General features: G+C 41.4%; 1 long non-coding RNA gene across 1 annotated transcript in view; it reads left to right on the plus strand.

Annotated features, from left to right (window-relative positions):
- The window catches only part of LOC107317348, a 41,052-nt gene that overhangs the window by 10,906 nt on the left and 12,106 nt on the right, over window positions 1-18,040 (plus strand). The window contains exon 3 of the long non-coding RNA XR_004308241.1: window positions 6,785-6,927. This is a non-coding gene — a long non-coding RNA (uncharacterized LOC107317348). The remainder of the gene's footprint in view (window positions 1-6,784; window positions 6,928-18,040) is intronic.

The following is an 18,040-nucleotide window of genomic DNA, read 5'->3' on the forward strand; positions in this document are numbered from 1 at the left end:
CTCCCTGTTTGTGTGCTGACAACATGCCTGAAAACAGGGTCATCATGCTGGGATGGGTGGGATGCTTTGTTCTGTTTCCTCTCCTGCAAGACAGGCAATTTCAGCTGGAGTAATTGGGAAGGGTTGTCGCAGGCAGGCTAAAGGGCACTCGAGTTTGGCTTCTTTCCTTAAGCGGCTGCTGAGCACAAGGAAATGTCCCTAATTTAGCTGCATGTCAGCTTTGAAAGAAAATTAACAAGATGGTGGATAGAAGAAGTTTAAAAAGTGCTCTTTTTATTTCAGGCTGATAAACTCATTGCTGAGTGACGTTGGTCACATAAAACAGCTGTGAGAAAATTGCCAAAGCCTGTGAAAGAAAAGAGTGGTAAAAGGTGGGACTGGCAGCTGCTCTGCTCAGCCAGCCCCTGCTTGCTTCAGGACCTGGGCAGCCATGCAGCCCATGGACGATGAAGGATGGGAGTGCTCTCTTTTATTAGCATTTATTATTTAACTTATAGATACTAATGGCTTCCTACTCCAGCATCAGGCGAAGTGTTGCTGAAGTATAAAAAGGTGGTGGGGAGCTGGCTACCCATGCTAACGGGCCATGGGGATGCTCAGGGATGCAGGGCAGGCCACTGACTATTCCAGCAGCTTGGCAATGATATGGATGAAATATCACTGGGGCCTTGCGTGTGTGTTTTTAAGTTGAAGAGTTGCCTTGAGAGACTACAGAGTTGTACCAGGTGACCCCCAGAGGTTCCCTCCAACCTCAACCATTCCCTTTGCTGTGGCTCTGTCTGGAAGTAAAATTTCAGTTTCTTTCAGCCTTGGTAAAGTGGCATAAACAACAGCTTCAATCTGATTTTTTAAAAATAATAATAATCATTATTAAAAATAAAACTATTTATTTATTTATTTATTTATTTAGTGTGTGTGTGGGGGGGGGCAATGCCTGAACCAGACATTTTGCAAAACCCTTTCCAGAACCTGGGTGGGCTTTCAGGTAGAAAGTCTGAGAGAGATTCCTGGGGCTCACCAAGCAGGTTGTGGGTTTGTTTGGATGTTGAGAGTTGGAATGCAGAGACTTGAACTTGAATCTCCTGATGTCAGAAGAAAGGCAGAGAGGCAAATGTTTCAGTTGAGCAATACCACACAGAAGTGGGAAAGCATCCTATTCTATCTTGGAAATAGAAAATGGGATTGGATGGTGAGAGTGTGCAGGTACTGTGCTGCTGGCCATGATTTAGAGAGGGAGAGAGCATCCTTCTCAGAGGATATCATGTAAACAAATCCCGCTGTGAGCAGTGCAATCCTTTGTGTCAAGTCGATCACAAATCCTGGTATTCATCTTCAGGGGAGGAGATGATGTATATGACTGAACACCTGCAACTACAGAGCTTTTTATTGTGGAAATTCTGCATGCTGACCCTCTTCCACTTAGGAGCCAATTTTAATGTGTGCTGTATTCTTAAAAGCAGTAGATCAAAGCAGAACTTATTTACTCCGCAGACCTTTTCCTGTATTCCAGTCCTATTTGCTTATTTTAATGGCAGAGTTAAGGTTTTAATGTTATTTATTTCTGTTACAGAACCAATACAAAAGTAATCAGTGTTTTGTTCTGACTAGGGAATTGCTGATATGAATAGGAAATAAGTTTTAATCATGTATCTAGCGCCAGTCCTTTCTTACTCTGCCTGCAGTTCTGCAGCCGTCTTCCACAACATGCCGGTACAGAGGGGAGGCCAACCACTGCACTGCTAGCTTTTATGTTTGGTGCTGATGCACACTGATGAGGGCTCAGCCTGATTTGCAAGGTCTAAGCCGAGTTTCTAATGCATGCAAGAAGATAATTTTTAAGAGTTTATAGACAGATTTCACTTTTATTTGCAAACCACGGAGACTCTCTAAACATCAGATTACCCTGTGCTGATTTAGGATGCTACTCTTAGGGCAGATCCACAGCTTAAGCAGAATATTACCTGCAATCTGCTATCTCCAATTTATGTTTTAAAATGCTAGGAACTGGCTTCTTTAAAAGGCAATGTGTGCCTGCTACTGAAGGCTGGTGCCATGCGGAGCTGATGCATCGCTGGGGAGCTCTGTGGGCAGCCTGCTATGAGCTGCTCACACAGCCCACTCTCCCCACTGCTTCATCCCTGAGCACATTCCCTAGCAACAAATGTCTACAAATTCATATGTGTTTAAAGTACTCAGAGTGCCTCGTGTGACCAAGGTGGGAATAGTACCATCCGTAGAAAAATCACAGCTATATCAAAGACAGCGTTATCTCCAAAATGATTACCTTCCTCCCAAAACAAGGATGGGGGAAGTACAGAAGAGTTAAACCAACCATTAGTGTGGTGAGATGTCCTTACTTAAGGAGATTTCAATACCTTCATTTCCCTTCTGTTCTGAGTGAAGGAATTTGATCTACCACAAAAGGCACAGAATGTAGAACCAAGTAGAATGCCTCTGGGGGCCATTTTAATTTCATCTAGAACTGAAATGCGTGTGCCCTTCCGGACCTACACTGTATTATGAAGGGAGATGCTGCTCTGTGTGTTTTCTTGTCCATCTTCTTCTCTGAGGAATAAAATGTGCTCAGGTGCTTAGCCATTTGCCTCCAACACATTGTCAAAACTCCATTTTTTTTCCTGATGGTTTGTAACTCTTCTGTGTACCTATAAAATGCGATTATTTTACAGGCATTGAATAATTGATACTGTGTGTCAGAATTGTGCTGGCTATTCTCAGCAGAAGTCAGAGGAGTTTTCTGGTAGAACAGCATTTAAGGTGCAGTGCAATATCAACAGCAGCTTCAGTGGCTGATAATTTTCTTTGTGTTGTTTCAGCTAGTTTTCTTTCCAAGGGGTGGGGGGAGTAGGGGAAAGCAAGAGAAGAACAGAGAGCTCAACAGAACTTGTGGTACTGCAGATTTTACCTGTATATGAACAAGAGAGAATTATACTATTTCACTACATCAATGCAAAATACATTTGGTGATTTATAGTAATTGCCTTAATTCTGAAACTCCTGTGAGCAGCTTAATGCCGTGAATAGGAAAAGCCTTTCATTGTTGGTAGGAAATTTGTGTGGCTCTTGTTCAGCTCCTGTTTCTCAGTGATGCTCTCAGATGCAGGGATGCAGCCCATGGAGGTGCAGACATGCTGTGTGGTGATGGCAGTAAGCAGGGACTGGGATGCATGACTGCACCCAGTGGCTGGCTGAGGGAGGGGGAGTGCTGAGACACACACAACTTTTAGCAAAACAAGAATCAAGAAGCCAGGAAGAAGAATTCAGTTAAGATTACTTCAGAAAGTAGTAGCGTATGATCTAAGGTCAAAACACATTTACCTTTTTCACTTCAGTTTTCTTATAAAACCATCTTGTACTTGTCTTGTCTTCAGATCTGTGTAATGATGTACAGCTACAGGGCTAACTCATTCATATTTCCCCATCTTATTGTCTTTGGCAAATATGTCTGAAGGAGCTGCAGGGCTGAAAAGACTCCTCAGCGAAAGCCGCTGTGACAAAGTAACATAAATGAGAAGAATCTTGCACACGTGAATGTGTTCAGAAGATGCATTGCTTTGGCAAGATGTAATGTAGCTTCAGCTGCCTGAACTGACTCGGGAAGATTTGTGTCCTTTTGCCTCATGTATTACCTCTTTTCTTGGAGTTGTCCAAGTTTATTCTCACTTTTGATTTCAGAATGATTCAGAGGCACCCTGGAGATGCTCTAGCTAATTCCTGAACTTCCAGTCAGTGGAGGGAAATTGTGCTTGTAGAGTAAATGGAGACCGCTCTATGAGAAGTGCTCTCCCACTTACTTGTATTGCTGTGCTTCAGATCTAAGGCACAGCAGTGGGTTCTCTATTGTATTCTTCTAAACTTCCTGTCACATTCTATATTTTGCCTAATAGATTTTTGAGGGAGTGTATTGATTTCTCTATAGAATGACAGTGACCTTTATATACTGCTGTACATTATGTCACACTGCAGTAGTCCCCCTGAGTCCCTATAGGTCCAACCCCATAGCCAAATTGTGAATTGAGAACTGCACATTTCAAAATCTTGAATGTTTACTCCTAGTGTGTTGGAGGACTGGAGGGTAGGCCTCAGATATATAGCTGTTGAGTGGCCTTCTGCTATTTGCACTGCTCAAAACTTCAGTATCACAGGCAGAGATCTGCTTCTTGACTCTTCCCTGAGCCCTGTGTGATTGGGATGGTGCTGTGGGGACCTGAGAAGAGGCACGGGCAGGTTATGGATGTGTAGGATTCAGCATCTGCCCACTGAGGCAGTTTGTGGTTTGAGTTTCATCACTGCTTCTGCCTGTTCCCCTGCTAGTTCTGTTCTTATCCAAATCTTATCTATTGGAACAAGCTGCCCAGAGAGGTAGTGGAGTCTCCTTCTCTGGAGATTTTCAGAACCCACCTGGGCACTTTCCTGTATGAATGACTCCAAGGAATCTGCTTTAACAGATGAACTAGATGATTTCCAGAGGTCCCTTTCAACCCCTACAACTCTACAATTCTCTACGAATCTGTAAAATATCAACAAAGAGGATGATGCAGAAACCTTGTTATTCAGCTGTAAGTTTCTGTGAATAAAGGCTTATGGATGTTGGAGAATGGAGAAGCCAGAATGTACCCAGGTGACAGACCATCATCAAAGCCACATTCTCTTCCAGTTTGCTCATTGAAGAGTGCTGAGAATGAGGATTTTCACACCACTACATTGTGTTTGCTTTATCTGTAGACTGTGAGGGCAGGGCCTCTATGTCACTGAAAGATTAATCCAACAGAACCATCCTGGATTCTGGATTCTGTTGGACGTTGTGTGCTCAAATATCTGGTCATGGGAATTCATTTCCGCCTTAAAACTGCATTCTTCCCCTTTTGGGATGGCCTTGGAGGCAGGTTGATTAAAACATCCAAATGTACTTTCACATACTGTTCTTTGTTACAGGTTAATGAATGACATAACAAACACCCTGAAGGCTACTGCCCATGAATTTAGTAGTCTTAGAGTAACTACCAATGTGAAAGCAAACACTCAGCATAACATATGTGAAAGGAGAGTAGTGATAATTGAGGAATTTTGATTTGAAAATACACCCTGCAGAATTTCAAGAGAAATCAGAAGCAGTTTCTTTCTCCTTCCTTGGCTAAGAAATGTTTATATTACATACCTACTATAATTATGATAATACCTATTGTAATTATAATGTTTATATGTATCTATATGTATCTGTATAGATAGATTTGCTAAAATAAATGGGAAGGGAATGGAAATCATATTGAACACAGACATGAAAAGTGAGGGAGTCTGTCTTGATTGTATCAGCTCTGCATTTCTTGCACATCCGCAGGTGCTTCATATGTATTGTTTCCTTCCAGAAATTAATGAGAAGTGAAAATCTGTGCTAATTTACTGGGAGTTATTGGGGGTTAAATGTTTGGAATTGTCTTGTTGTTCACTAAATAAGAACTGTTGGCCTTTATCTAATACATGCAAAGTACGTTCAGGGTTTGATATGGAAAAGACTTGGGCATTTGGTCAGTCAGTAAACAGGTATATTAATTAAATTGTTTGCTGATATAAAGACAGTATTGATACAAAAAACATGGATAACTACTTTTCAACTAACAAAATTTACCCTTTTTAACTCCGCTGTGGGTCTGCTTGGAAATACTTGTCTATTTCTCAGTCTTTATTGTTTCTTGCCTTCTTGTAACCACTTCCACCTACTGTAGTAAGTAGCGGAAGCTAGGAAGGAAATTATTAATGTATGTTGATTCTGCTATTGTGCAAAATGCATGTATTGAGAATTATCTGGATTATTTTTAAAAATCCTTCATATATGGAAGAATCTTAGCCTACCAATTTTGTGAGTTATTTAGGATAAAGGAAACACAGTGCAGGGCAGTGGTTTCCAGTTCTATGCTGAGCTTAGTGCAATTGACCCGGGAATATCAAGGGCTGAATAACTGCAGACAAAACAACTGGATCTTCTGTTGAAGAGGAACTGGCAAAGTCTGGCATTTCTCAAGGCCAATTTTGTAACCTGACATTCTGCCAAAAAGGAGCTGCGAGTGATGAGGTTAAGGGCTCATTCAATGGCTGTGAAATCAGCATCAAACAAACAGCCACAGGGAGTGCCAGGCCATGTTCAATTTTTTGCCTGGAGTCCCCTAATATTTGGATTACTCTTGACAGACAGAGCAAAGGCTTCCATTAGCCTAGGCGGACAGGATGAGCAATACAGAACAACTGACTGCAAAGTATAGGGACAGTGACACAGTGGCACAAGATGCTGGTAGGCCTTAGCTACCTCTAAAATATCTACTTCATAATTTTCTTTTGTCTGAATACTTCTTCCTCTCATGAAAGCAGCACAGTCAGGCACAGCCAAAGCCCTTTTCTCAACAGAACAGGTGAGTCAGCTAATTCAGTCTGTCATAATCATTAAAAATCTGACAACCACATAAAATAAAATTTCCCTTTTGTCTGCTGGTCTTGAGACTTCCTGGCTAAGGTAGTGAAATTATTCCACCTTTTGAAATGACTTTTGGAAAAGCAATTATTGCAGCAGTTTAAGAAAGTTTCTTCTTCCACTTTTCCTGATGGTCAGATAAATTTGATCAAATTTATTCATTTGAATCACATTTCATAAAAGGATGATATCAAGGCCTCCATCCATAATTTATTTAACCAATAAAACTGCCTTTATGTTGTGAGCTGTTTTTTTGAGCTACACATTTGTGATTGCCCTAAAAGTTCCTGTACTCTTTTTCAGGAAGAAGATAATTTTTTACACACCTTCAGCTGTTGCAGGTGGAGCAATGGACATTGTTAAGAATGCTGATTTACAAGTGGAACAAATCTCAAGGCAAATATTGTGCTGTGGAGCAGCAAAATGTGTTATTTTCAAGCAGAAAGGTACTGTGGTACTGTTTCTTTATTTATCATGAAGTAGAATCTAAGCTGTGATTTGGGTGGGCGGTCTTGGCACCCTTGACTCAGCAATGTAGAAGAAGCTGAAGTCCTTTCAGCACAGCTGCAAAAGAATCTCCGAATGTATAGATAGATGTGCTTGGACTAGCTTTCAGTGGGTAACGAGTTGTAGTGAAACTCATGGCTTGATATTGTTCTGTAGCAGAGACTTATGCGGTCATGGCTTGCTCGGTATGGGTCACTGGACTGAAACAGTCTCAAGAGGATGGGAAGATTGATCTTGCAACATAAATACCACACAAAACCACACGTGGGTTTTATCTGCTTTGTGCAGTGCCATTGTCTCAGTAAGATCTGAAATGCAACTGGTATGAGATGCAGTGGATAGTGGTGATGATTTCATAATGGTGATGGTTTCATACTGGTGACTGGCAGTGATAATTTGCTGTGACTATTCAAATGGTGCTGATTATTGTTTGATAGCAACATCATGTCTTGTGTTCTTATCTGTCCAGTTCCCTCTAGGGAAAATTGTTTCCTATAGCAAGCAGGCAAAGCATGCGTTTATGTATGTAGTGGCTGTCATGAGATTGACACCTATGAGTCAGTCAAGATATAGGTACAAACAAACATACAAAAGAATTCCCAAAAGGATAAAGTAGGCAGAACAATAGTCCGACTGTATTCCATTTGGCTTTCAGAAACCAAAACTGAAAAGATGTGAAAACTGATTAAAGAGTCATGAGGTTAGGTGGTTTTCTTGGTTCACTAAAATGAAAAGAAACTTGTGTTTCTGAGGAGAAAAGGATAAACAAAGAAAACAGCAACTTTGAGGTGAAAACTTAGTCTTTTTCTGTTAGCTGAGCATCACTCTGGCTCATACATTTGTAACATTCCAAATTTTGTTTGAACTCTGTGCACACAAAAGAGTATACAAAGGGCAGTAAGAAATAACACATGCACTGAGACAAGCAATAAAGTGTAATGTATTTATTCTAGATCCACCTGTTCTGCCTAGCTATATACCTAAAACACATATCACTGCAGCAGCTCAGTGTCATGTCTTATTCCTGGCATGTTCATGCTTATATATTTCATTCCCGTGCAAAAACAAAGGAAATGACAGAGTTTCTTTACATTCCACATATGTTGTATGCTATCTATTCATCTCTCTTTTTTTTTTTCCTCTTACCTCTAAGAAGTACTTCATCTTGACATCTCATCTATACACAAAGGTAGAAAATTTCACCTTTCAAACAGTTTTATAATCCAGTGAAAGGCTTCCATCCCTTCCTTCCTTCCTTCACCAGTGCGTCTTTGCAAATTTCTCTCATGAAAGAAAGCATTTTTGCACATGCAAGCTGATACTATACTTCAGGATCTGTGGAGGCAATTGCAACAGGTCAAGGGTTAAAGTGAGATTTTTCTGTGGCTGATCCTGCTATAAAGTTAATTTGCAGAATTATATGACAAAGCCTAGAGAGGAGACTGGCTAGGAGGCAGCAGGAGGACTAAGTGGCTGAGACCAGTTTTGAGGGCTAGCTAAGTGGGTTGAATGAAAGTCTTTGTTCAAGGGTAGAGGAGTGAGAGGACAGGCCGGTGTCTGTGCATGACTTGTCTTCTACTTCTAGCCTCTGTGCAGAACTGTGCTGGACCTGTGGTTTGCCACACATTTTAGAGAAGGCCACTGAAGTCTGTGGGCAATTGCAGGATGCTTTCAGATGAGCAGAACTGTGGCCTTGTCCAGTTGCCTTCAAGTCAGGTTCTGGGTTCACTGATGGAAAGAGAAGCATTGCTGTCCTGATATGTGAGGAGAGGGGCAAGATGTGAAAGCAACGCTAATTCCTACTTCTGCCTCTTGTCAGGCAGGTGAGAAATGAAGTTGAAAGGATTTGCACAGGGAGCTGGAGAGGTTGTGACTTGGGGGAAAAAAAAATATCTTAATTCTTCTATGGTGTCCAGTAGAATTAGCAGAAATCAGTAGCAGACATCACTGCATTTCAGAAGTGAGTATGAAAAATGCTATGAATCCTCAATGTAAGGTATTGTTCAAGCATTTTTGTTGCGTAAAATATTACTCATAGAAACTCTTATTAAGGTATTTAAAAAAGCCTAAAGACTGGTAATTTGCACCTCTAAAAATGAGCCGTACTCTTGTTGTTTTGATATACAGCTCAATTATCAATTTGCATCTTTAAAGAGGTGTAACCATTCTCTGTTAACTTGTTCTGCTCTCTTCTACTTAGCTGGAAAGACACGGTTTTACTTTGCCTGTATTGTGCTTTCCTCTGCACAGTTAAATCCAAGCCAGTAACAAAAGCAGATTTTTAAAGAACTGGAGTGTAATTCAGCTTATTGTAGCCTAGGCTATCAGAGTTGACTGGTAATCTTGCCGAAGAGTAGCCCTGCAGGTTATTAAGGAAAAAAAAATTAGTTTCTGAGAATATATCAACAAAAATTTCTTCATGCTTGAACAGTCACATACCCATAACCTTATTTATTAAACTGGCTCCAGGGAACAGTACAACCTTCAGCCTGCTATCGTGCAATGAACTCTGCCTGTTGGCAGCACAATCTTGACTGATAATTCCCATATTCCAGCCTGCCTTACCCTATCTGCTCAAATTACCACAGCTCTAGCACCCACGAAGGCACCTTCTACTACAAGGTCCAGTTGTCAGAGGCCAGCCCATTTAGACTGACCATCCTGGCATGTCTGTGAGGCCTTGGAATTATGGACTCTGCATATATTTTGCAATGTAAATACCATAAACAGGGCCACATTACTAAACATTTGCAAATGATTCCTCTAGCTGAAAGATGCTTGATACCTTTTATGACATTTTAAAAAATTCTTAACTGTAAAACTGTAATCTTATCTTTATTTTCTTCCTATTTCACCTTTCACAAATATAGCAAATTTGTTATCAGACCAATCATTAGCCATGAGCTACCATCATTTTAATTGTTTTTTCCTGCCCTCAAAGGAATAGTGAGGCTTGAAAATTAGCTCAGCTCTACCTGGGCTTCCACAGAAACTAACATGTGTACTGCAGGCTGCAAGGCACTATGGCAAGCCACACTTTAACATTATCAGGAAACTCATCTCTCAAGGAGATGTTCTCTGGCATTAGGGGAAGAAAATAAAACTGAAGGTGACAGTCTGGCTTTTCACTATATAAGCCAAGGTTATAGAGAATAATTCTTGATAAGTCTGGCCCATATTTTGCTGAAATCAAAAGCTTTTTAGTGGCCTCTAGGCCTTGTTAGTAAAGGCAGTCTTCAGTTTTAAAGATGGCTTGTATCTGAGTTGTTACTGGAAACTACATGAAGTTTGGTTTCCATGAGTGGCTGAAACAGGAGCCCAAAGAAAAGAAAGTGCATTTGAAGTACTGATCATCCGCATTTCATGCTGAGGATTTTATTAGTTCCCAGTTCATACAGGGAAGTCATACAAAGTAATATTCAGTAAGAGATATTCAATTGTCTTCCGTTGTACGTGTACAATTTAAAAGTCTCAAACAATTGGACTTTAGCTTCTTTAAATGTAAAACCTTTAATGCAAACTGAACTACAGAAAGGTTGCTGAGTTCTTGTCAAATCTGCCAGCAATTGATTATACAGGGAAAAGCACAGCACATCATCTATCAGCACACTGCATGGGGGAATGATTAGTTTCTTTTGATCGTTGATTGGGGTATATTAGATCTCAAAATGAATCCACTCCTCTGGCTTTTAAAAAAGAGAACAGACACTCCTGAATGAACATTGGTATGTATAGGAAGTTCATAAATGTGAAATGCAGGGCTGCAGCACAAAAATATTTGAAAAACCAAAATCTTGGTCTTAGTCTCAGCTTGATTTATCTTTGTGCTGCAGGCAGGAGAGCTGTCCCCAGTGGCGATGTTCTTTAGTGGCTTACACGGCCTCTGCACTGGTGAAAATGTTGTCCTTGAAATCACCAAGGAATATCTTTATTTCAATTTCAGCTTGAGGTTATCATTACAGTACATTTTAAAGATACATCTAATTCCCAGCTCATACATGGAAGTCATACAAATTATTGATTTTAGTCCAGATCATTAAGAATTTTAACACAGGCAGTGGCTACTCAGATAAAAGAGATTCTATTAAGAGCTTAACAAAGGTTAATTTTGGTATATAATTAACTCATCAGCTAATGAGCTAAAGACAACTTTATCATTTAATTGCTACATCTGGTAAAAAGTTCAAAGAGGAAAAACAACAGCTTTCAACATCTAAGTGCTTAGTCTAGTAGCCATGCTTATTCCTGCACCCCAAGGAAGGTTAAAATCCAGCCCCTCTTACAAATCCTTTCTCTCTGTGTGTCTCATTTATTTCTGCAATCTGCTTACGTGAACAACTCCTTCAGCCTGCCTTGCTTCTCATGCATTGAGGGGATAATATTTAAAATGAAATTGAGTGATGAATTTGTAAGCAAACTTCTGAAAGCATTCAGATCAAAGGTATGAGCAGTGGTCCAGTGAAGGATGACAGTATTCACAGGTGCTGAGTTCTGCACCTGGGATGGGGGAAATGCCAGGCACAGGTACAGAATGGGAAACAAGTGTTTGGAGAGCAGCTCTGCAGAAAGGGATCTGGGGGTGCTGGTCAACAGCAGGCTCAACATGAGCCAGCAGTGTGCCCTGGCAGCCAAGAGGGCAAACTGCATTTTGGGGTGCATTAAACACAGCACAGCTCGCTGGTCAAGAGGTGACCCTCCAAGTATATTTAGTGTTGGTGCTGCTTCAGCTTGAGCATTTTGTTTGTTCCCAGGCTCCACAATGTAAAAACAATGTTCAAATATGTGAATGCATTCAGAGGAAGGCAACAGAACTGAAAAAAGGATTGGAGGGCATGTCCAATGAGAGGCTGAAGACACTTGGGTTATCTAATTATGAGAAGGTTGAGAGGTGACCTCATTGCTCTCTGCAGCTTCCTGAGGAGGGGAAATGGAGAGGGAGGTGTTGATCTCTTCTCCCTCATAACTGATGATAGAACAGAAGGGAATGGCACAAAGCTGCACCAGGGGAGGTTCAGACTGGATATTAGGAAAAAATTATTTACCGTAAAGGTGGTCAAACACTGAAACAGGCTTCCTAGAGATGTGATTGTGCCTCAAGCCCATCAGTATTCAAAAGGCATTTGGATAATGCCCTCTAAAACATACTTTAAATTTTGGTTAGCCCTGAAGTGCTCAGGCAGTTGGACTTTATGATCTCTGTAAGTTCCTTCCAACTGAACAGTTTAAATCTACTCATTCCCTGATCACCCCCGCACTCCCTGAGATTATTCAGTAGATCCTGGAGGAGTTTGGTAGGGGGAAGGGGAAGAAGCATTTCAGTCAGATAAAAGGAGCAATTCCTGGTTGCTGTTATAAAGATGTTAATCTACCTGTAGACTAAAAATGAAATCCAGAAGTTCAGTTAATCCTTGATGCTAATGGAAAAAAAGTGTAGTGGCACAAATGCTCTGCTGCCATAATTTGTACTGGGAAATATTACAAATTCTGCCACCTGAGAATATGTCTCATTGTCTATAATGGGACCTTGTTTTGGACCTTAAGCTTCCATCAAGCAGAAGAGTCACTGGCCTGGGCTTTTTGTTTTGAGTCACTTCTTCCTATTCATTTTCTGGATAGCTTATGTTGATTGAGCCTGTAGCCGAATGTGTAGAATAGAGTGACAACATGCAGCTTTTAGTGTGTTTAACTGCTGATGAGAGGCAACACTGATAAAAATGAGCTGTGCTGTTCCTGCCATGCTGAATGGGGCAGAGCAAAGAAATGGCGGTGTTTTGGCAGTAGATGGTATTAGATGTGGCAAAGCAAGGAAAGAAAAAACTGGATGAGAGTGAAGTGGAAAAGCCCCAAAGCGTAAGAAATAGAGGTGGTCTGGGGCTGAGAAAGTAAGGAAAAGGCAGCTGCGGTATGCCTGCCCTCATGAAGGCTGAAAATTTAAAAGATGAATGGCAAGGCCACAGTTTTTGCTTAGGTTTAAAATTCTTCAAGCAGAAGATCTGTCCTTACGCCTTACACCTCCTTGACATGATGAGAAACTTTCCTGCAAACAGGCACCCTGACAATGACAAACCAAATCCTCATTAAAACAAGGAAAGGTTAAGGGGAAAAAATAACCTACTTAAAATGAGGTAACTCAACAGTCTTTGAGCTGTAAATTGACAATAGGATTTATATAAATCCATAATTGTATCTCTTTTACCTGCAGTTAGGCTAGTTAATGATGAAAAAAGTATACAGCCTATCGTGAGGTTTTAATGAGGATTCTTTTTGCAGAGTTAAAAAAATCCACCAAATTAAATTCTGCCAATTTACTCCATTGCAAATTGAGCGCCACCCTGTGCGCAAAAAAAATCATCAAGTAGCTTAAATCAGTTACAGCTAAATGTGTAAGTCAGCGTGTGCTTTAGCCTTTAGTCATGAAGAATATATTAGATTTTAAAAATAAATGGCTTTCTGCTGAGTCTTCATTGCAATGGCTTTCTGACTTTTAATTAAATTTTCAGTACTTGTGGGTGCTTCTTCATGTACTTTGTCCACAGAATTCACTGCATCTCTATCACTGTGTGCCATGGATAACCAGACTGGAGATCATTGAGCTTGTTTGTTCCTTTGTTAATCACTAGTACAATACCTGGAGATTTTTTTTTTTCTCTTGTAAGATAAGAGGAAAGCATTTATTCTACAATGATACTTTATAAAAATGAAGCAAGAACGCATAAACTGAACATACTTAGCAGTAGCTGGTACCTCGTTATATTTTGCTCATTAGACACTTCTGGTCTCTTGCATCTGTGTTAAACGAATTTAATGTAAATTAATAAGTACAGGTTTGTGTCATTTGGAAAGAAACTTGTAAAGAAAAGGAGAAGCAGCAGGCATTGCTGGCCTCCGCAAGGAGTTCCGGTGCCTACAGTCATTGGAGGGGGCTGCAGCTGCTCATGCGGCTCTTCCACCAGGGAGGTGGTGGAGTCACCATCCCTGGCAGTGTTCAAGAAGCATCTGGATAGGGAGCTAGGAGATATGGTTTAGTGGTTTTCTGTAGATATGGTAAAGGGAGGACTGCTGGACTAGATGATCTTGTAGGTCCTTTCCAACCTTATGATTCTATGTGGTACTGTGGAAAAAACCCTGTGAAACTGGGTATTGTATCTCTCAGTGACAGCACCAGAGCTGTGAGGGTTTGCTGATTGCTAAATGAGAATGGGGAAGACAGGTATAAAGCCTGTTAACTGTTTTCTTCATCTTTGTGATCCTGGTGCCAGCTCTGGGCTTGGGTTGGTTGGCCCCAAAGAGCACGCCCCACCAGCCTGCCTGGCTACAGTGCCAGCTCCTCCACTCAAGTAAGGTAGCAGAGGTTGGTGTCCATCTTGCCAGGGAGCCCTAGATAATGTGTAGGCTGCAGCTGCTGCTTCACTGCCCCAGGAGACCAGGCAAGAGGGATGCAGCCTTGGTGGCTCATGGCCTCAAAGCACCCTGTGAGATGCATACAAAATGGTGTTCCTTATTTGGCTGGTGGGCTGCCTGCCTTCCTTTCCCATACAATCCAGCTGTGTCTGCAGGCTTTGAGAAGGTAATCTTCATTTGAAAGACACCAAAGTGTGTGATTTTGTCAGGGGCATGTGGGGTGAGGAGGTGAGCTAGGGATGGCCATGAACAAGCTGGGCTTCATCGCCTTCTGCCAGGATTTGTGGGGATGAGAGTGGGGTTGTGTTGTCAGTGCTGCCTGCAGCCTGTTCCACAGCAGAGTGGCATGGATGACAGCCTGAATAGGACAATTGTCTTTGTGTCTATGAGGCAAATTACACAATCATGAAAATGTGACAGGAAGATGCAAAGGTTTAGGAAATATTCTTAGGTTCCCCCCACCCATCACCACTCATTGAGCCTAACAAAAATGAATGTGACCAGGCAGTGGTGGACCTATCATGCACCTAATTTCAAGTGTCTCATCACCAATTATCCCCACATGTATCTGTTCTCTTTACCTGATGGACGAAGATTGACTCTCAGACCTGGACACTCTTCTTCCTTTCTCAGCATTGCTTGCAGCATGTCATTTTTCCATCTGTCTGCAGCTGCCTCTTTAAAGGCTACGGCCCAACTCACTGCACTGTTTGTTTTGTCTGCAGCCTACTGTCAGTACTGGAGGTTAGTTTTCCTCCTTATATAGTTGTTTTATTATGGGAGAGCAGGGAGTCTCTTCCTGGAATTTGGTGTAAACCAATTTCACAGGGAGCTGGACTTGTATAAAGGAGACTTTAATGGGGATTTCAGAAGGGGTGCTGGGGGTGGAGAGAATAATGGACACACTCTTTTTTAAGCATAGGAAAATTATGAATTGGTATTCTCCTTGCATAATATTTCACAGTAACCTCTCACAATATCTGCTGGAGCAGGCTGAAAAAGCTAGAATTACGGTGAGGGTGGGAGAGAGGAAATTTGGGACACTTGTTAGTTTTTGCTTTGTGTCAAAATTAACAGTGCAATTTTATGAGAGGGAAAACAAAAAGAGCAGGCAGAACCAGCCCTTCCTTCTCTCTCTCCTATTTGTTATGTGGCTGCTGGAACTCACTTTCGGAGTAGCCACACCTGGTTCAGTCAGTTCATGGCCTCTTTCTGAACAAGTCTTAGGGCATGCAGTGTTTTGGTGTGGCTCTGTGTAACAAGAAGTGCTGGGGCCAGAAAGGCTTTGCCCCACTCTGTGCTGGCAGGATGTGTGTTGGTCACAGGCCATGTGGGCATGAGAGCAGAGCAGTCAGGAAGCCTGTCTGCACCCATCTGTGCTGACATCTGTGGGGGTTTTAATCTGTCCTCTTGTGGGTGTTCAGCAGAGAAGGGCCCAGAGCATATATTCTATAAAAGCTTTTATTTTTGACTATTTTGCAAGGAAAGATGTTTTTAAGCAAGAACTCACAGCCCACTGCTATCTGCTGGTTGGCACTCTGAGCTACTAGTTGTTAGGCACTTCTCATATGGGGAAACAGAATTGTCTTATTGTTATTGTGGTACTTGCATGAGACTGGATTGGGTGACTTATGAGGAGGTGTTCAGGAAAGTACCATCAGAGAGGACAAAGAACCAGCCCTATTTTCAGTTCTTGAAGAGCAATTTGTGCGATACGTATCAATGTATTCAAATGCTGCAAGCAAAGTTGCTAGATACCTTAAGCATTCTCCAGCAGATCCATATGAGCTCTCATTTGTACAGATTCCTATAAAACAAGTGTTCCGACCTAAATCAGCACCAGCCCAGCACTAAGGAGCTGGTCTTTTTATTCAGCAAGGTATCCTTCTTGTCAAAATGCATTTACATAGAGCCCTGCAGCCTATGCACTAATAGCACCTCCCCCTGCTTCTGCCTCCTAGTGGGCTGTCTGAAGGAGGCTATACATATGTATTAAGTTATTAAGCAGTGGTATGGGTTCTCACAAGTTCAAACGCAGAGCATGCTGTGCTTATGCTCAAACGTCTCCAGGAGGGCCTGGATTAATAGAAATGCAAATGGAGCATCTGCACAAGGCCATATGATTAGAGCCTTCCCCCTCACACCTCAAAGTCAAAAGCAGAAAAACACTGCATGTGAAATACAACCAAAAAAAAAACCCAAAAAACCTGGTGATATAATATGCAAAGTCTGTTACCAATTTCAACAGCAGTCAGCAAAACATTGAGCCTCACCCCGCTTTAAGCACCGTTGCCCCTACCTTCTCAAAGGTAATTGTTTTAATCAGCATTGAATTACTTGGGTGTGCAGAGCCCACAGTGAAGCTTGTCTTTGCCTGGGATTCCACTGAGCTTCAGTGCAGTCCCATTCAACAGGAGGGTGAGGGCAGCCAGCCTGAGCTGAAAAGATCTATTTTGTGTCAACTTACAGAGTTCTTCCTGTATTGGTGAGAGCTTTGAATGCGGAACAGGTTAGTAAAATTAGTGATTAGTAAAACCAGCTAGGACAGATGCGCTCTGTTCAATTCTGCTTTAAGACAAACCTGCATAGGCTTGAGTCCAGGTGTAATCCCTATGGACTTACATCAGAGTTGGACTCACTTGAGCCACATCTTACGGTATGCAGGTTTTACATCATTCTGGAGACACCCATTCAGCTGTTGTGTGAGCTAGGGTGGCATTCTTTGATATTGGTTTCTGTTGTCAAGCTTGTGGAATAACCAGGTGTCAGTGAAGTTATCAATAAGGTTTTTTCTCACCTTGAGGGGCTTTTACTTAGTTTATCCTTGAAAACAATTCTCCTTAAGGTATAGGCAATATATTCACAGATGTTTACTGTTTTTCTGAATGAGAGAGCGAGCTCTGGAGTTATTCCATGCCCTAAAATAAGGCTTATGAGCAGCTGTTGTTACCCATACAGTCTTTCTATCCCATATATAAAGGACAAAAACACTTATAGCCTATGACTTTCTATATGAGAATGAGGAAACTAACCTGATAGTAATGCAACTTACGTTGTGAAAGACAGTCCCTTATATCAGTTTCTAGTACCTTTCAGTTCATTATTAACCTTACAGAGCAGCTGGTGGTGATGCTCACTGCTTTGAGTAATGTTAGCAGCTAAAAGACGCTTAAGACACTGCAGTTGTTTCTTCAGAAGCAATTGCATTGCTCTCTGACTTTCTCTACTTGTTATATAGTAGTCTTGCATTCCGAGAACTCCTTTCGTACATCTGCTGCAGCAATCATCTTCCTTTAGAAAATCTGAAGAATTTCCACCTCTTACATTTGTAAGCATGAAAGCAAACTGAAAAAAAAAGAAACCTTTAGAACTACATGGGTTTTTTTTGTTTGTTTGTTTTTGTTTTCCAAAAAGTAGGGGAAATTCTGTAGGTTTTTTGCCAGCAGTTATGTGAGACCTGCTCCAAAAGTAGTGCTTCATATTTTATAATGTCAGCCCATGATATCAGAGGGAAATGGTGGCAATATGGCAGCAGAGGTTGAACTTTCCTGACAGTATTCCACTTCATGTTATTGTTGTGTGACAGATGGCAGCAGAGGGGAAGTCTGACAGAATGGCATCTGACATGGAAGTGCTGATGAACCAAAAGGA

Source organism: Coturnix japonica, chromosome 8 (assembly GCF_001577835.2).
Source record: "Coturnix japonica isolate 7356 chromosome 8, Coturnix japonica 2.1, whole genome shotgun sequence".
NCBI lineage: Eukaryota > Metazoa > Chordata > Aves > Galliformes > Phasianidae > Coturnix > Coturnix japonica.